At 33.3% G+C, this 17,951-nt stretch overlaps 1 protein-coding gene across 4 annotated transcripts in view; it reads right to left on the reverse strand.

The window, feature by feature from the left end:
- Positions 1-17,951, reverse strand: part of LOC146396850 (uncharacterized) — a 241,208-nt gene that overhangs the window by 195,568 nt on the left and 27,689 nt on the right. Inside the window, exons 3-4 of one of the 4 annotated variants that reach the window (XR_014827991.1) lie at positions 12,839-12,935; positions 3,093-3,201 (exon numbers count right to left, since the gene is read on the reverse strand). The exons of 2 other annotated variants lie outside the window; for them this stretch is intronic. The gene's annotated coding sequence lies outside the window, so the exon portion shown is untranslated. The remainder of the gene's footprint in view (positions 1-3,092; positions 3,202-12,838; positions 12,936-17,951) is intronic. One more of the 4 variants, XR_014827992.1, reaches the window with a different exon arrangement.

Raw genomic sequence — 17,951 nt, forward strand, 5'->3', positions numbered from 1 at the left:
TGTGGAAGATACACAGGAGTCATTTTCTTTTTAATTTAATTTAATTTAAATTTTTAATTTAAGTTTTAAAAGAGAAAAGATAGTCTTTTCAAAAACAGTACAGGAACAAGTGGATGCCTCTTTTCAAAATGAGAACTTTGACACACATTTCAAATATACAAACTTTAGCATAAAATGGATCACAGGCCTAAATACAAAAGGTAAAACTATCAAAAGTCTTTGGGATATATAATGGGAAATCTGTCTGATATTACACAGACAAAGGGTTTTTAGAGAAAATATCAAAAGCAGAATTTATAAAGAAAAAATAACAAGGACTTTAGCAAAATTAAATACTTTTTCTCTGCAAAAGATATTGTTAAATGAAAGCACAGTTCACAAACTGGGGAAAAATATTTGCAAATGAAATTTAACTATAAGAAAATAAATAACCCCCCCAAAAAATAAACAAAACACCTGTACAGACATTACACCAAAGGCTATGTTTGGATGACATATAAGATACTCATCATTAGTTTGTAGACTTTAATAAAAAAGCAAATCATTGTACAAGTTGGTTTTTGTTATTGTCTTGTTTTGTTTTTGGTTGTGCCTGTGGCATGCAGAAGTGCCAGGCTAGGAATCAAACTTGTACCATAGCAGTGACCTGAGCCACAGCAGTGATAATAATGGATCCTTAACTGTTAGGCCACCAGAGAACTCCTATCCAAAGTTTTTAAAAGATGGAAAATATCAAGTTCTGGCAAAAATAAGGAGAAGAAACTCACAATGGGATGGCAAATGATATAGTCAGTCATTTTGAAAAAGTGTGACAATTACTTATAAATTTAAACTTATATACATCACAGCAATTTCACTACTAGGTATTTAGTGAAGTGAATGGGAAACAGGTTTACATAAAAATCTTTATATGGATGTTTATGACAGCTCTATTTATAGTCACTCAAATATGGAAACAGCCAAGATATCCCTTAACAAGTGAATGAATAAACAAAATGTGGTTCATCAATACATAGATAGTTAATCAATGTATCAGTAACTGAGTGGACTACTATTCAGCAATTAAAAAATCAAATAAAAACAAGCTGCAATGACAACAATAGCAACAACAACAAAAACTTGAAATATTAATTTACCCAAGTATGTAGGTTAACCTTGAATGCATAACTTTCCATTCTGGAAAAGGCAAAATAATAGGAACCCAAACAGAGCAGTGGTTGCCAAGGATTGGGAAAGACAGGAAATATCTACAAAGGAGTCACAAAAGGGATTTTTATAATATGACAAAATTGTTCTTTACGGTACTGTGCTGGATACTTTATGCATTTGTCAAAATCTATAAAACTGAACAATACAAAGAATGAATTTCATTGTGTACTGTATGCAAATTAAAAAAATAATAATAACCAAAATGCCAGATGATGACAGGTTGGACTGCAGACTGTAAGAAATAAATCTAACTAGATTATAGATGCATGGCATAGCCTTTTTGAGGGAGATGCCAAAATAGCTGATCTAAGTAATGTGGGAAAACAATACTCTGACTCAATACTCTAAGACTGAGGACAAAAGGGACTATTTACTAACATTATGCTTATATTGGTAAATCTATTTCTAACAGTAATAATTGTTCACAATTTTTAAACCACTTTACATGAATACAAGGACTGAATCTATAAGTAAATAAAGCAAGGCTTCTCAGTGTCAAAGACAGAAGCTATAAATAAGCAAGTAGGGGCGGAGGGAAGCAATCCAAGAGTGGTGAGAATCAACCCTGCGGTCCTGGATTGGAATTGAAGATACCAATATGGATTCATAAATATAATTATAAATATAATTATTTAATTTAATTTCTATGTGGATGTATAGAAAGATAGATAAATATATAAAGATATATGTGTATATGTGGGTTAATATACATACATGTACTTCTTAGTTAACGTGTGACATAAAATCCTAGAAGCATGTCATTCCAGTAGAAACAAAGAAGAGATAGGAGAAATAAACCAATAAAGATGATAAATTTAAACCCAACTATATGGGTTTACATGGAACTAAAACTGGCTAAGAACCCATTGATTTAAAGGCAGAGATTGCCAGATTAAATAATCTCTAATTATATGATATATATAAGAAGCTCACATCCTTAAAATAATTAAATTTTTATGTGTTACACATGCTCTGTAGGGGAAGAAATATTTTTCCTACTTTCCTTCTAGTTTCTTTGCCTGGACTCCTTATTAAATTAATATAAAATAGATTAACTGGAGAAAAACAAATTTAACTTTGTTTTACAGGAGCCTCACAAAGACACACGTCTACTCCCAGGCAGTCAGGTAATTGAGGCTTATATACCATCCTCAGCTAATAAGAAGAGGGTAAGGATCTGGGACTTCAAATGGAAGGAAGACAACTCGCAGGAATATGAGGTAAACAAATGTTTGCCAGGCCACACAGATAAGTCTTTCTGATATAAAGAGTTATCTCTGTGGTAATTGCTCTCTTCCTGGTACAGATGCCCTATCTAAATTATTTTAAACAGTTAAAAAGGGAGGTGAAAAGCACTTCCTGAGTTGGCTGGGCTCTGACCAACCTCAGCTGGAAATAATGCACATGACAAAGGTGCATATTCTAGGACAACCTGCCCTGAATCCTCTCAGCTCAAAATAAGATATTTTAATTAAATTATTTGTGAATTTATAGAGTAGATTACTTGAAACCAGGAAATATTTCTGAAATAATAGTAGTTGATAGAACAATGCATAGAATTAAATATTTGGTATATACATGAATATTTAGACTAGCATGGGTTTTACTATTAAAAAAGAACAAACTAAAATTTTGGCCAGAAAATGGATGAATATATTTAACATAAGTACTGAATATATACATATGTTGTAGAATATTGCACAATAGTAAAAATGAATAATACTGCCAAATAATGTAATATTTTCTACATAATTTTAGTGAAATAAATAGGTGACATGAAATTATATAGATTGAATAGCTTTTATGATGTTAAAAAATAAAAATATTCATGCTTTAAACTATAAATTGATGTGATAAAACTATATAAAAATGAAAATACAGACCTAAAAACCACATGTGGTAGTAGGCAGGAAGACAGAAGGAGGATGAACCTTGTACGTTAGTATAAGTTTTCTCTAAATATTCTAGTGATGGTGGTGGTTTCATGGTTGTCTGATATCATGTCAAAGATAAAAGCAAATGAACATAGATAGTTATTCTTCAAAGACATTGTATGCTTAGTTCTAGACCACCACAATAAATCTAATATTACATTAAAGCAAATTTCACAATTTTTTAGATCCCCAGTCCATATAAAAGTGATATTTATACTACTCTGTAGTCTAGTAAGTATGTAATAGATGGCGTCTTTTTCGAATAGAAGGCTGTTTTATCTGCATTGAAAATTTTTGTTTAGTGTAGCCACCCTCATGGATTATCTTAGCTAGATCTTCTGGATAACTTTCTGCAGCTTAGTTCTCTTTAACACCTACAAGCCATTTTAAAAGGTGGGAATTGTCCAAATAAAACTTATGTAAAAGACATAATTAGTGAGCATATAGCTATTGATATTTTCAAATTAGCTGAACTAATCTCAATTTAGTATCTGAGTACAAAATTAAAACATTTTATTTTGCTGTATTTCAGGATAAATATAATGTTCACATTTGTATTACATTCAGCAAAAAGCATTTTTTAAACTAACCTAAGTCGTTAAAAAAAGGAAATGTAGAGGATAATTTAATTGTTTGAAAAGGAGTATTAGTGATAGGACTTATGTTCAGTGTATTTTGGCATAGTGTAGAGGGAAACTATTATTATTTATGACTCAATTACTAAACTGTTTAAACATATAATATCATATGATATTTGTTATTAATAGATACTCAACTATGGGGAAAACAATCTAATACATATTGTAATAATTATTTTACTCTCATGTAAGTTACCTGATAATTTTTAAATGGTTTATTATAAATACTTCATTAACCAAGTTTTTGTTGTCCTCTTAATCAGTTCAGGCTGCTATAACAAATCACCAGAGACTAGGCAGTTTAAACAACAAACATTCTTGATAGTTGTTATATATAGTTCTGGAAGTCCCAGACCAAAGTGCTCTGAAATCCATCGTCTGATGAGAACTCAGTTGCTGGTTTGCAAAAGACCGTCTTCTCATATGGCAGAGAGCAGAGGGACTGAGCAAGCGCCTCAGACTTTTCTTCCTTTTTTTTTTTTTTTTTTTTTTTTTTTAAGGATGGCAATAAGTTCAATTATTTTCTGGCTTTATTAAGGTCTAATTGACAAGTATAACATATATTTAAGATATGTTATATATAGTATAATAACTATTATCAAGCTAATTAACATATTCATCACCTCACATAATTTCCATTTTCTTTTCTTTTTTATGAGCACACTTACAGTCTATTTTCTTAGCAAACCTCAAGTACATATTACAGAATTGTTAAACAATATTGTTGGCTATAATCACATGACTTCTACTTTCTATTTTGGTCAGAAGAGATTCCTGGAATTATTTTGATCTTCCTAGTTGGTTAAGACATATTTTGTGACCTAATATGTGATATACCTTAAATAATGTTCTGTTCCAACTTGAGAAGAGTGTGTATTCTGCTCTTGGGTGCAAAGTGCTATGCATACCTGATAAATCCATTTGGTCTCAAAATATAAAGCAAATATTGACAGATCTGAAGGGAGAAATTAACAACTATACAGAATAAGAGACTTCAATACCCCTTTTCAGTAATGGATGGGACATCTAGAGAACAATCTCACTTTTCTTATAAGAGTACAACTGCTTTCATAAGGGCTGGGTCCTCATACTGAATTATCTCCAAAAGCTCCTACTTCTTAATACTGTCACATCAGCAGTTAGTGTTTCAAAATTCAAATTTTGTGGGTACAAAAACATGTAGGCATGACATTTGTTCTAATCATGAAAATGTGACTCAACCGAATATACAAATTCTAAAAGATTTAGTAATTATCTAACAGTTCTTAAAAAGATAGATTCTCTCTTAAAAGGTATCTATACAGATTTCCTTGTTTCCTAAAATTTAAAATCTGGGCTGATTATAAAACACAGTAGTACAGAAATACATGGATTCATCATAAGACTATTTAATAATTAGCATTTTGAAAGTTCTGTTTCTCATTGGCCAGGTCACAAAGCTCATTTTACCTGAATGAGAATGAAATCAACCAGGGATTCTATTCTTTACATATAAAATAAATTGCAGTAACTGAGGGATAATTTAAAACATTTAATTAACCTTTAATGAAAAGAATGAAGAGAACATTTTCATCAAATATTTCTTCTAATTTCTGCTCCATGTAAAATACAGTATGTTAGTTTTAAGTAGTATGTGATCTTAAGTCATAAGATTTGTAAGTCTTGTAAACTTGCTACAATGGGCTATAGCATTATAATGAAATTTAGGAATATGGAAATTTAGAAAGGAAATACTCCATCATTTTCAGTGTGTGTGTGTGTGCGTGTGTGTGTGTGTGTGTGTGTGTGTCTTACCAGTTACTTATGTATAGTGAACTGGTTGGACCTCACACTAAGGTGTTTTCCAGTATAAAATTGAGAGATTCAATGCTTCTCTTGTGATACCTCAGTAAATTTCACTAAGTGAACATTGAAAGTACTAATTAAAACAGAGATAATTAGAATCAAATTAGGATCATTTCCCTCTCAATTCCCCAAAGTCTTATTCTACATGATAATAGTAAAACTGTTTCAAGGATACTGACTTCTTCGATAATGACATTATTCTAGTAGAAGGCATTTTATATGTAAAGTCAGGTCATTTTCTCCTTCACTGTCTCCAAAATTTGCGTTGTTTCCAAGGTGGTATTTTGGAGTCAAAGAGAGCTACAGACTGCCCTATATAATACACTGTCTAATTCTGAGGGACAGGATAAGGGCAAAAGAAAGACAATGGTTTCTGAACATCGACTGTATAAAAGCAGAGTTTAATTTGATTTCAGCTTCACTTTGATGCTCATTCTGCCTATATTTTGGTAATGCCACATATGAATTTATGTCAAGGTTAACTTTAGAAAATAATAAGTTTATAAAATATAGTATTCCATCCCACATTTATATACTTCCACACTTTTAACATTCCCCTCAGCTTTACTAATTTTAGATTTCTTCCTATTGACTCCTTATCCCCCTTCTCTTAGAGTATTTATTCTGGAAAACCTAAAATTATAAACTATTTCTCTGCCCTATTACAATCTAGAAACATTTTTCTCAGTGACCTAGAAGCTTCCTTTTGAAATATAATCATTAAGAAATATGGGGTCTTCATCTCCCAGTTTCTGTGGGAGTGTAGTGGCCTAACTTCTAAAAGTTCTAATTAGCAAACACAGATGGCCTAATCACATTGACTAACTTCCCCATTACCAATCTCGAGTAGTTTTCTTCTAACTCACCCCAGCAGTTAAAAACTCCCCTGCCTTTTATTTATGTGGAATTGAGTTTAATCTCTTTACCGTTCTGCAACTGTCTTAATCCCTACTGCGCCAATCTTGACTAAATTCTTGCTTGCCTGCTTAACTTGTGTGGTGCAGTTTTTCTTTTATAATTACAAAGTGGAAGAAAGTACAATGCATGTTAGATTCTAATTTTCCATAGAAAGCTATAACCCAATTAATAAAAAATAATGTGTTTCAGTTTTGACAAAAATGATTATATGTAGTGTATTCCAAACTTAAGACATTCTTAACTACGTGTATTATTACAATTTCTCTAAGTAATGCTGTGCCATATATATACGTGTGTGTGTGTGTGTATGTAGTTGTTTATATTAGAGAATATATGATAAAATATATAATATTGCTATTTATAGATCTATCCTATATATTATATATTGTATTTGTACGAATAAGAACAATTTTTCTTTTAAATTTTACAAGTTTTTTCTCTTACTTCACAGAATAACTATCCGAGCATATTGACTATTTTTAACATAAGCAACATAAGGATATATATATGTATATACATATTAATTTGTATGTTAATCTTATTACTGGTTTCTGTTGTTGAAATTATGATACAAATGAATAAGCAATATCTTTGAGATTTTAAAGAATTTTTTATAAAGAATAAGGAGCAATTTTAAGAGAGAGTTGAGAAGAAAAATAAAACAAAAGGAATATATGGAAGATAGGAGCATTCATTTCACAAAGAAGACTTGAGGGAGTGAAGCCTTGAAGCAAATGGCTTTGATGTTGCTTTGACTGGAAGGGCAGGGTTCTGACATTTATGTGAAGGGCTCATCTAGACTCCTTAGAGCTGTTATGTTAGGGGTACTTTGGCACAGCATCATGTAGATGATGAATTGTTTTATTATTTATTTACACCTCTTTTATATGCCATCAATGTGTGGAGATGGTGACAGCTAACAATACCTAAGGGTATGCATGTGAGATATTGGAAGAGAAACTATTGATCCATGGCTGAATTGGAAGACAGACTATAAGAAAAAAATGTTCAATAAATTTCTTCCTCTAATTGAGTCTGTAATTGTGGATCATAATTAAATAACTGACTCCCTGGGAAAGTAATATACATGGCTTAGTTTTCCTGAACACCATTTTCTCATCTGACTGAAAAAATTGTTTGGATTTTTTTCTTTGTTTGTTTTGTTTTTCACTCAAATCCATTAGAGAGTTCAAGTAACAACATGGATAACATCATGTATTTCCCTTTGGTAAAACAAAGTCTTTTTTTTTTTTTTTTTTTTGTGAAATGTCCCATAGCAGACAAACCAAGCCTCCTTGATGGGATAGATCACATAGAGATCATAGTTGTTTCAACAAATGACTTGTCACCTAGTGCCTATTGCACTTTTGAGGGGAAAAACAGATTAATTTTTAACCACAGGGGATCTGGATATACTATTTGTTACTCACTGACAAATATATGTACTCTGTTTCCAGCTTTTCTTTGAAGAATTGCACTTAGGAACTCCTAATTATACAATATGTCAACTAAGAGATATGGAATGACAACTTAAAGGCTTTCTTTCAAACTATGACTGCCATTTATTTTTTAAGTGATATTATTTATTGCAGAAGAGTAGACATTCACAGCACTTTATACTTCTTAAAACTGAAGGAAGTTTCCAAAGACCTAATACTATTATGTATTGGTCAAGCAAATGAAAGTTCTAGTAGGTGGAAAAGGAGTGTAAGAAATAGCAAAATTAGTGGATAGTGACTATACAGGAAGAATTATTAAAGGTGTACTAAGCAACTGAGATGGACATATTTTTCTCAGTAAAGGAAGTTGTTTGGTAAATGGCAAATGGCAGAGGAAGGGGATGGATTACCAAGAATTCATAGTTATAGATAGAGAGCATTTGAAAAGTAAATTTTAAGAGGTGTCAGTTTCTGGATACAGAGTTGAATATCTCGGTCTGCCTTTTAGTACTGATTCTTTTATTCACCATTATAATACTCTATGGTATCCTTTATTTGGAAATTATTAATAGTTTTAATTCAGTATCTCTAGATTTTTTTCTTAACTCTACACTCCAAACATTACAAATGTGTTAAATAACAAAAGCATGCTATGTGGTTTATTATAAAGGCATAATAAAATATGATAAAGGCTCTAAAGCATACTTATTAGTGTCATATCTCCTTTCCTCTAAGTGAAGACAAAGTGCAAAAACACCATAGCCTTTAGAACAAGATCTACCTGGATTATACTGCTATAAAGATTATTGCCTCACTAATCCAGTGGGATTATCTCTTTGAACTTTATTCTTACAATTTTTAAATATTGATACTAATGTCATTATATGATTATTAATTAAGGCAACATTTATTCCTATAGCAGAGGAGAGGATCAATAAATCGAAGCTGTGGCTTCCAGGTAACAGGACTAGTGATTATGATACCACACATGTAAGGCTAGTAGTATTCTGCAGTAACATCTTTATAGTCTTACATACTTTGATCTTCAACAGAAAGTTAAGAAAATGCGGTATATCCATGTACTGGAATCTCTATGTAAAGAATTATCTTGTTTCAATTCTGCTCAAAACAGTACATACTAAATTGTCTTATTTCCTTAAAGGAAGAGATAATTATACTTTTGCTGAACTTCCTTAAGAAAATCTAACATATGAATTTTTTTTCTTTGTCCCTTATATTTTGTCCGAACCTGCTGCTGCTGTTTGCCCATGTTTTTTTCAGCATTGAATTTTTTTTTAACAGCCTCATCTGTGGCATATGGAAATTCTTGGGCTAGGGGTCAAATTTGGAGCTGCAGCCACAGCCACAGCCACAGCAATGTCAAATCCTTAGCCCACTTAGTGAGACCAGTGATCAAACCTGCATCCTCACAGAGACAACACTGGGTCCTTAACCCTCTGAGCAACAGTGGGAACTCCATCAGCACTGATTTTTAGAGAAAAACATTGACCTACTGATACTATCTTTTCTATCATGATCATTGTAGCTACTGGGTAGAAACAATTGAGCTTTATTTTTCATTCTTTCAGAAAAAAAAAAAAAAGCCATATGCTTTAATTAGAGCAGACACTCCTGGTTAGCTGCTCCAGTACCTGTTCCCAAATTTGTTTCCCGAGCTACATTTTGGCTGTTTGTGGATACTATTGGCCAAAAGTAGAAGTCAGCTTCTGTGTTCCTAGAAAACCTTAGCTTTCTTTACACAGGCACTATTCCAAACTCACAATCCTGCTTCCTGCTGCAGACGGCTGTATTGACAGGAGCAAGAAGTCATCAGCTGTGACAACTGAGAGCCCTTGAATTAATTCAACAGATGACTTTACACTTCTTGTTATGTGAGCAAAAACAATCTATTTGCTTAAGCTGGTGTTGTAAATTATGTTCCATTACAGCTAAAAATATACCCATCTGATATATTTACAATATGATTTTTCCTTTCTGGCCTTGAAACTTCTCACACATAAAAGTAAATGTAATAGTTAATTTTACATGTTAACTTGAATGAGCTAAGGTAGCCCATAAAACATTATTTCTGGGATGTCTCTGTGAGTGTATCTCTAGATGAGATGAGCATTGTCATCTGATGTATTAAGGAACTAATTAGAACAAAATGCAGAAGAAGGAGGCATTCACCCTTTTTTCTTCTTGCCCCAAACTTGAGTTGAGTCATCAATCTTCTCCTGCCCTTGGATAGGTTTCCCAAATTCTCAGGCTTTTGGACTAGAACTGGGATTACACACCACTGGCTTTCATGGATCTCCAGCTTACAGATGGCAGGTAATGAGACTTCTCAGGCTCTATAATTGCATGACCCATTCCTCATTACTTACTCTTTCCTATTGTATTGGTTCTATTTCTCTGCAGAACCTTAACTAATACAATAAGGATCAAGTAATAGAACATATATAGGGGTTCCGGGCCCAAATATCTCTATTCTAATTCTTCGTCATGTTTGCCCTGATCAGGTTATGTGAACTAACTGGAAGTTGAGAAAATGAAGTGAGCCTAAAAGTAATTTTCAGTTTCAATCTTGCAGATTGCATTCCTTTCCTATGCATTAATGGCCAATTTTAATAAATCTTTGGTTTTGAATCAAGTTTGTTAAAAATTGAATGAGAATTATTGTTTTAACTATTCTGACATGTTTCCATTGGTACTGCATCTCATAAATTTATCTTCATGTGTGAATTAGTAAAGAGAAATTTCTTGCAAATGAAGGAAATAATTTGCCATCAATTTCTGAATTCAAAATTCAAATACATATATGTAAGTAACAGAAAAAGGTCTATTGTATACGTCTCCTCCACATCTTCATCTCTGAATGAATTACTCTTTCTAGTTAATCACATGAACAATTTTTTTAAACTCAATGTATTTTATTATATTTATAGTTGTACAACCATCATCACAACCTAATTTTGCAACATTTCAATTCCAAACTCTCAATCCATCCCTCCTCACCCCCAACCTGTTTCCTTTGATAACCATAAGCTTTTCAAAGTCTGTGAGTCAGTTTCTATTTTGCAAATAAGTTCACTGTTTCCTTATTTTAGATTCCACATATAAGTGATAACATATGATGTCTGTGTCTCAGTGTCTGACTAACTTCACTTAGCATAATAATTTCTAGGCCATCAACAAAGGTTTAAAAAAAAACTATTGGATTTACCTTGCTTGTTAAGATTATAAAAAATATGGTAGAGAAATTTCTATGTATATCTTTGCTATAAGAATTATATATCTTGTATGCAACTCTGCTATCTTTATTACCAAGAGAGTGTGATTATGGATCTACAGGAGTGAAATATTAGACCAAAATAAAGGAAGAAGATATTATAAGGAATTTGAAGCAATGACCACATTGGGGTTGAAAAAAAATAATTCTTAATTTGATTCTCTTGGATAAATAAAAGAGAAAGTTGTGAAATGGGAAAAAAATAAGTGTAACTAGGGAGAAGATATAATAACATCTATAAAAGGTAGGTGAGTAAGGCACAAGTGAAATTACATGTCCCAAACAGATTAAATATGAATATAAATGATTGACACAGTTGCCATGAAATATACAGCACGTTAAAAATAAAGGCTGAATCACTCAAGATGATGAAAACACCATAGCAACTCGATACCTTCTTGATACAGACTTAGTGAATTTGGACTAACCTTGTCTGAGGTTTAAATTTCAGATGAACTTTGTCCTCTCCTCTCACATCAGTCTCTTCACTAAAGTTCACATTTCTGAGGGAAATGTACCATAGCTGCCCTCTCCTGAGGCAAGAGTCAGACTTTTTTAAAACTCTGAGAGACTTCTTTTAAACTAGAGTTTTAAACTCTTTTTTTAACCTATAGTTCATCATAGTTTGAACCTTACCACCCTGCCATACTCTGCCTCAGTCAATAAATCTCCTCGGACCTAAGATAGTCATCTAGATTTTCTTATAGTTATGAAGTGGTATGATTTTAAGAACCTCTGCCGTAAAGTAATCCCTTATACTGCTTACATATCAGCCTTTTTGGTGGGAGTTTGAATATAGGAAATAAAAGAGACACTAAATAGACAGTGGTAGGATATAGAATTTAGATAACATAAACTGAAATGGCAGCAAGCAGACCCCATGATTAAATAGAAAAGGTATCGTGGTTTGCGGGGAGAAAAGACCTAAAAGTGCAAAGAAAAGTGACCAAACCACCATTAAGATAATTCCTTAGATTTTGGTTTTATCACAGAATAGCATTTCAATTTCTATGTGGTGTGACTATACAATCATTGACAGAGTTTCTTATTTTCTTTATATCCTCATGCATCTTTACAATGTTTCCCTAAATATATTAGCTTATGTGTCCACAGACCTAAAAATATTAAGTGATACAGTGCATGAGCACAAATCCTTATATTCTGATCTAGGTCTAACATTTTTCCAGATGATGAATTGTCCTGAGGTAAAATTCCAGGCCAAAATTGAGCTTTGCTAAGATTGGAAACAGAGTTGCCTGTTTTTGTTGTTTGCTCTTTCTGCTTGTTTGCTGGAGAGCAATATTTGTTTTCCTATCTTTTAGTAAATGCTCTATTTGAAATTCTAAGCAAGGCACAATATTTTTACTATATTTGAAACAGAAAATATAACCAAACATTGACTGGTAGCACTGGCTTCTCTCCCTCGGGTGACGTAACTACCATGACATGAGAATTCAGATACATAGTTTAACTAAGGCAAATAGTGTAACACTCCTCAAGTCTGTCATCCTGTATCATCTTCCAAATGCAAGTCACTCCTGTCATCTGTCTCTACTCTTTCACCTCTTTGTGGCTCTGTACTTCTTTCCTTCTGATTTAATTTCTCACTATAGGCTTCCTTGCCAATCCATTCCATTATGCCATCTGGAATATCAGTGCACTGTTGAAAAACAAGAAAAAACCCAAATTACATGACATCACTGAATGTTCTCTACTCCTTGCCTTAAGTAAAGTCTTTCTCCTCTCTAAGAAGGGTACCAGGGTCCTCACAAACATTTTGAGTGAGTGAAGAAAATTCATTCTTCCATTATGTGTGTTGAGAGAGATCAGAAATGATGGGGAAAGAAAGGGAGAACTACAAATTCAGCTCTTTTCTGATTAGTCTTACTCCTTCAGAGGTATTCCCTATCACATTAATGCAAAGACATTTTCTTTGCAGGGACCAGTCATCACTGTTTGCCTGGAACTGTTCTGACTTTAACACTGAAGGTCCGGCCCCCCTGAGAAATCCCTCAGTCATAGGCAAACCTAATAGTTGAGCACCCTGGATTTTCAAGTAATGTCATCCTGCATCTCTCCTGTAAACATAATTCCTTCTTTCATGGGATGACACAGTCATAAATGGCTTCTATTTCTACTGCTTGATAGAAACTATTAAAAGTTTGAAAAGTTTTCCCATTTGATGAAGTGCCCTCCTCTCTAGGATTACCAGATGAGATTTACTTCTGGTTTTTCTCCTGTCTTTCTGAAAACTTGACAATCACTTCAAGATTTCTCAGAATCCATTTATATTTAAATGTTGGTGTTTCTCACAAGCCTTGTCCTTTACCCCTTATTCTTCTCATTCTATGTGTTCTCTACAGATGCAGTCACTTAATTCCATTAGGATTTAATTATCAGTTATATCCTAATGCTCACCAAATTTATCTCACATTTGATTTCCCCTATTTACCTATTACCTGCTGGATATTGCCACTAGAATTTCCACACTCACATCAATATACCCTATATTAACTATAATCTTTCTCCTGATCTTCTATTTCTTATTTTGGTGGAATGGTTTAAGCAAAATCATATCTGTCACCCTGACAGCTACCAACCCCACTCTCATACTCTAGACACAGCGTCCAGTCTGAAATACTCCACCTCATTGGTATATCTTATATGCTATGCTTTTTCATATAATTTATCAACTAAATCAAAATATGTTTGAGAGCAAAAGAAAATGCTAATCAGACACTGGAATAAGAAGTGTGTCAATTGAGACCTTTTATGGTCGTTGTGTTAGCCAAGGTTTACCAAATAAAATTCATAAACAATAGAAACCAACAGGATATGTCTGTGTGTGTGTGTATAAAGAGAGAGAGTCAGAAGGTAGTATTTTCAAAATGTGTAGCTAAATAAAAATAACTGTAGCTTTCTCTTTTTTCTTGCTTGGGATTTCATTTATTTATTGTGGTAGACTTATAGGATGCAAGGCACTGAGGAAGGTGCTTTGCTTAAATCATCTAATTTAATCTTCATGAGAACTTTATTAAGTTATCATCACTCTTTTCTAACTAAGGTTCTGCAACATGAAGCAATGTGCCAATCTCACCTGGGTCTGTTTGACTATAAAAAAAAAAAAAAAAAAAAAAAAAAAAGCTCCTTCACCATGCAAAATTGCCTCTGATGATAAAACACAAGCTTTACATTTTATTTCCATCACAAACTACATCAATAAATAGTTTACATACTCAGAAAAAGTAACTGTAAATGTCTATTTCATATCATTTTTTATTTACATCCCATGGTTAAGTACTGCCTTGTAGAAAATCACAGAATATATGATTGCGCTTAGTGCACTATCATTCACTGAGAGGAAGACACTTTGGGTCTTTTTCCCTCTTAGTTCCATTTCCTTATTTATATATATAAAAAAAAAGGCTAATGTCTCCATGGGGGAAAAACAGCAAATGATACACAGATTATTGGTTATTTTTAGAATAATGTTTATGGAAGTTTTACAGACGGCAATCTGTAGGAAAAACTGAAGATGATTACAGTTTGAAACACAATAGACACATTTTAATTCCAAAGAGGGCACATTCTATTTCATTAAAAGCACTGAAAACTGAGGTGCAAGTACAGTAAAAACTCAATGAATTGATACCTGACTTGCCTAGAATTTTAATTAGCCATGTTCCCCTAAGATTTAAATTTTATAAGATAATGATAAATATGAGGAGGAAAATCCCATGCTGATACAAACTTGAATACCTTTAATCATGCCATTTTCCCATCAAACATCTTCAGTTAGTCTCCTTGACTTCCAATTTCTGCTTTCCAATAATCTTGCACTTTTTACATGTAACTGGAGTTATCTTGTTGAAATGCAAACCTCCTCCATGCCCACTCTAGTTTACATGGTTGAAGCCTGCTTTAACATCTTAGACTCAAGACAAAAGTCCTTAAAATAATCTACAGCCCCTTCATGGCCAGCACCCAACTTTCCTCTGCATCATTACCTTGTGCCATGCACTTTGCCTTAACTGCACTGGCTTTCTAGCATCCCTACACTATGTTCATGCTCACTCTTGCCAAAGGAGTGAAGGAATGGTTTCTCTGTCTGGAAATTTCTTTCTTCCCCCTAGCCTAGACAATGAATAGACATTGTACACCTAGAGGAATATATGCTATTACATGAGTCAATTTCAGCTTAGTCTGTTCTTCCTTAGGGAAACTTCCTCTGCTATCTTTGATTCAAAAAACCCCCATATTATCTGCTGAGTACATATTTCTCTTAATAATAATTATACTAGTAGTACTTGAACAAACATTTTGTAATTATTTCGTTAATATATGGATTTCTCATTTCTGACCCTCCCCTCAAGGGCAACCAAAGGCGTTTTTGTTCAGAATACTGTCTTCAGAACTTAACACTACATCTGGTATATCATAAGAGTTCAATAAAAATTAGTTGAATCGCATTTGCAGCAACATGGATGGACTTAGAAGTTATCATGCTAAGTGAAGTCAGTCAGACAGTGAGATGCCATCATAAAATGCTATCACTTAAATGTGAAATCTAAAAAAAGGACACAATGAACTTTGCAGAAAAGATACTGACTCACAGACTTTGAAAAGCTTATGGGTTTCAAATGGAACAGGTTGGGGGGTGGGGAGATGCGCTGGGCATTTGGGATGGAAATGCTATAAAATTTGGTTGTGATGATCATTGTAATTGAGTAATAAAAATGCTATAAAAATTAAAAAATAAAAATAAAAAAATTAGTTGAATTAATACCTGTATAGATTCTTATACAGAGAAACAGTCTCCAGAAAAAAAAAAATGAATGATCTTGTTTGAGGTGTTCTGACTTTCAGATACTTTAATAATGCTATTTGAGACCAGAGTGGGAGCTATTCATGAGGCATCGACTCTTTATGGACCAACTCTCATATACTCTAGATACCTAACATATTAGGTAAAATTTAGTTTAAAAACAAACAAAAAACAGAAAAGTAAAAAGAAAAAGAAAAACAAACAAAAAAGGGAAACCCATTAGAAGTCTATGTTTATATAATTTTAGACTTGTAAAAAGGGCCTAGAAATGGATTACTTTTATATGGGAGCATCAGTAGGTCTTAGGAAAGAGAAGCAAGTAACAGAGTAGTGGGTGAAGCTGAGGGAAATCGTAGCAACAGGAGAAGGTGAAAGGAAAAGGATAAGACACGAGGTTGTGACCCTAAAACCATGAATCAAACACCATCAGCTAATGCCCACTCCTACTCCACACACACACACATCTGGACTTTGTAGGAATTTAAAATAACTCCCTTAACCCTTTTGTATAGAACCTACGAGAAGTTCACTGGGGACATTTCGGTCAAGCAAAATACAATATAGAACAGATAATGATCTCTCCATGGCCATCACTAATGGTCATTAGTAGTACAGTTATGGAGAATAAAGGGACAAAAAGAAATATCTATTCACACAGGAAAACCTAGATATATAATCACAGAAACAAGATACACTTGGCCACCTGACTTCTCTCATGCCTTATTAAAAAAAAAAGTTTTGTGGGCCTGCCACATAAATTGTGCACTCACACATACATGCATATATACTTAGAGATGCAGAAATCAATATAAATATACATCCATTTAGAAACAGTGAACAAGCCTTGCTTAATCAATATAAAGAAAACGTTGTGATATATGTCATGTGTGTAACTCAATGTGGTTTATGATGAGACCATTAAAATAGGTTGATTCATTTCCTGTTCTTTACTTTTCATCCAATAAAAGCATAGGTTAAAGATAAAAATTAAAGCCTAACAGAAGAAAGGGTGGGGGAAAAAACTGTAATTTCAACGTATACATGTAAGGATAACCTGACCCCCTTGCTGTACAGTGGGAAAATAAATTTAAAAAAAAAAAATTAAAGCCTGACCTAATTTTTCAACTTTCCTAAGGCTGTAATTTTCTGAATCATATAGTTAAAATCTGAATACTAAGAAAAATGTAATTAGATATTTTAAAAAACATATTTAAGCCTAACATATATATTTTTTTTGTCTTTTTAGGGCTGCGCCCATGGCATATGTAAGTTCCCAGGCTAGGGCTCCAATGGGAACTACAGCTGCCAGCCTAGGCCACAGCCACAGCAACACGTGATCTGAATCCCATCTGTGACCTACACCACAGCTCATGGCAATGCTGGATCCTTAACCCACTGAGTGAGGCCAGGGACTGAACCTGCATCCTCATGGATACTAGCTGGGTTTGTTACTGCTGAGCCAGGATGGGAACTCCTAATGTATTTTGTTCTAATGAACAACAATTACTAGTTTAAGAGTTAGATGAACGTATTTGAAGTTTCAGAGTCTGTGACAGACTTTTGTGACTATTTGTTCATTCATCTGTTCATTCAAGTCATATTTATGGATTGTCATCCCTTGGCTGATAAAAAAATAGGTAAAATATTGTATCTTTCAGGATTATCTACATTTGAATCAAAATGTTCAAAATTGCAAGCAGGATCATGATAAATACTTTGAGAGTTAAGTCTCAATAGTTCAGAACAAGGAGTTTCTGCCTCTACCAGGGACAAGCCAGAAAGTTTCACTGAGTTAACAATTAGCTGAGCCTTGAAGAGCAGGCATGACTGGTGAATGCAAAAACAGATAAC

This window comes from Sus scrofa, chromosome 14 (assembly GCF_054392235.1).
Source record: "Sus scrofa isolate SSC_HxYL_T2T_F1_AM1 chromosome 14, Sscrofa_HxYL_maternal_Yorkshire_Landrace_v2.0, whole genome shotgun sequence".
NCBI classification, from domain to species: domain Eukaryota; kingdom Metazoa; phylum Chordata; class Mammalia; order Artiodactyla; family Suidae; genus Sus; species Sus scrofa.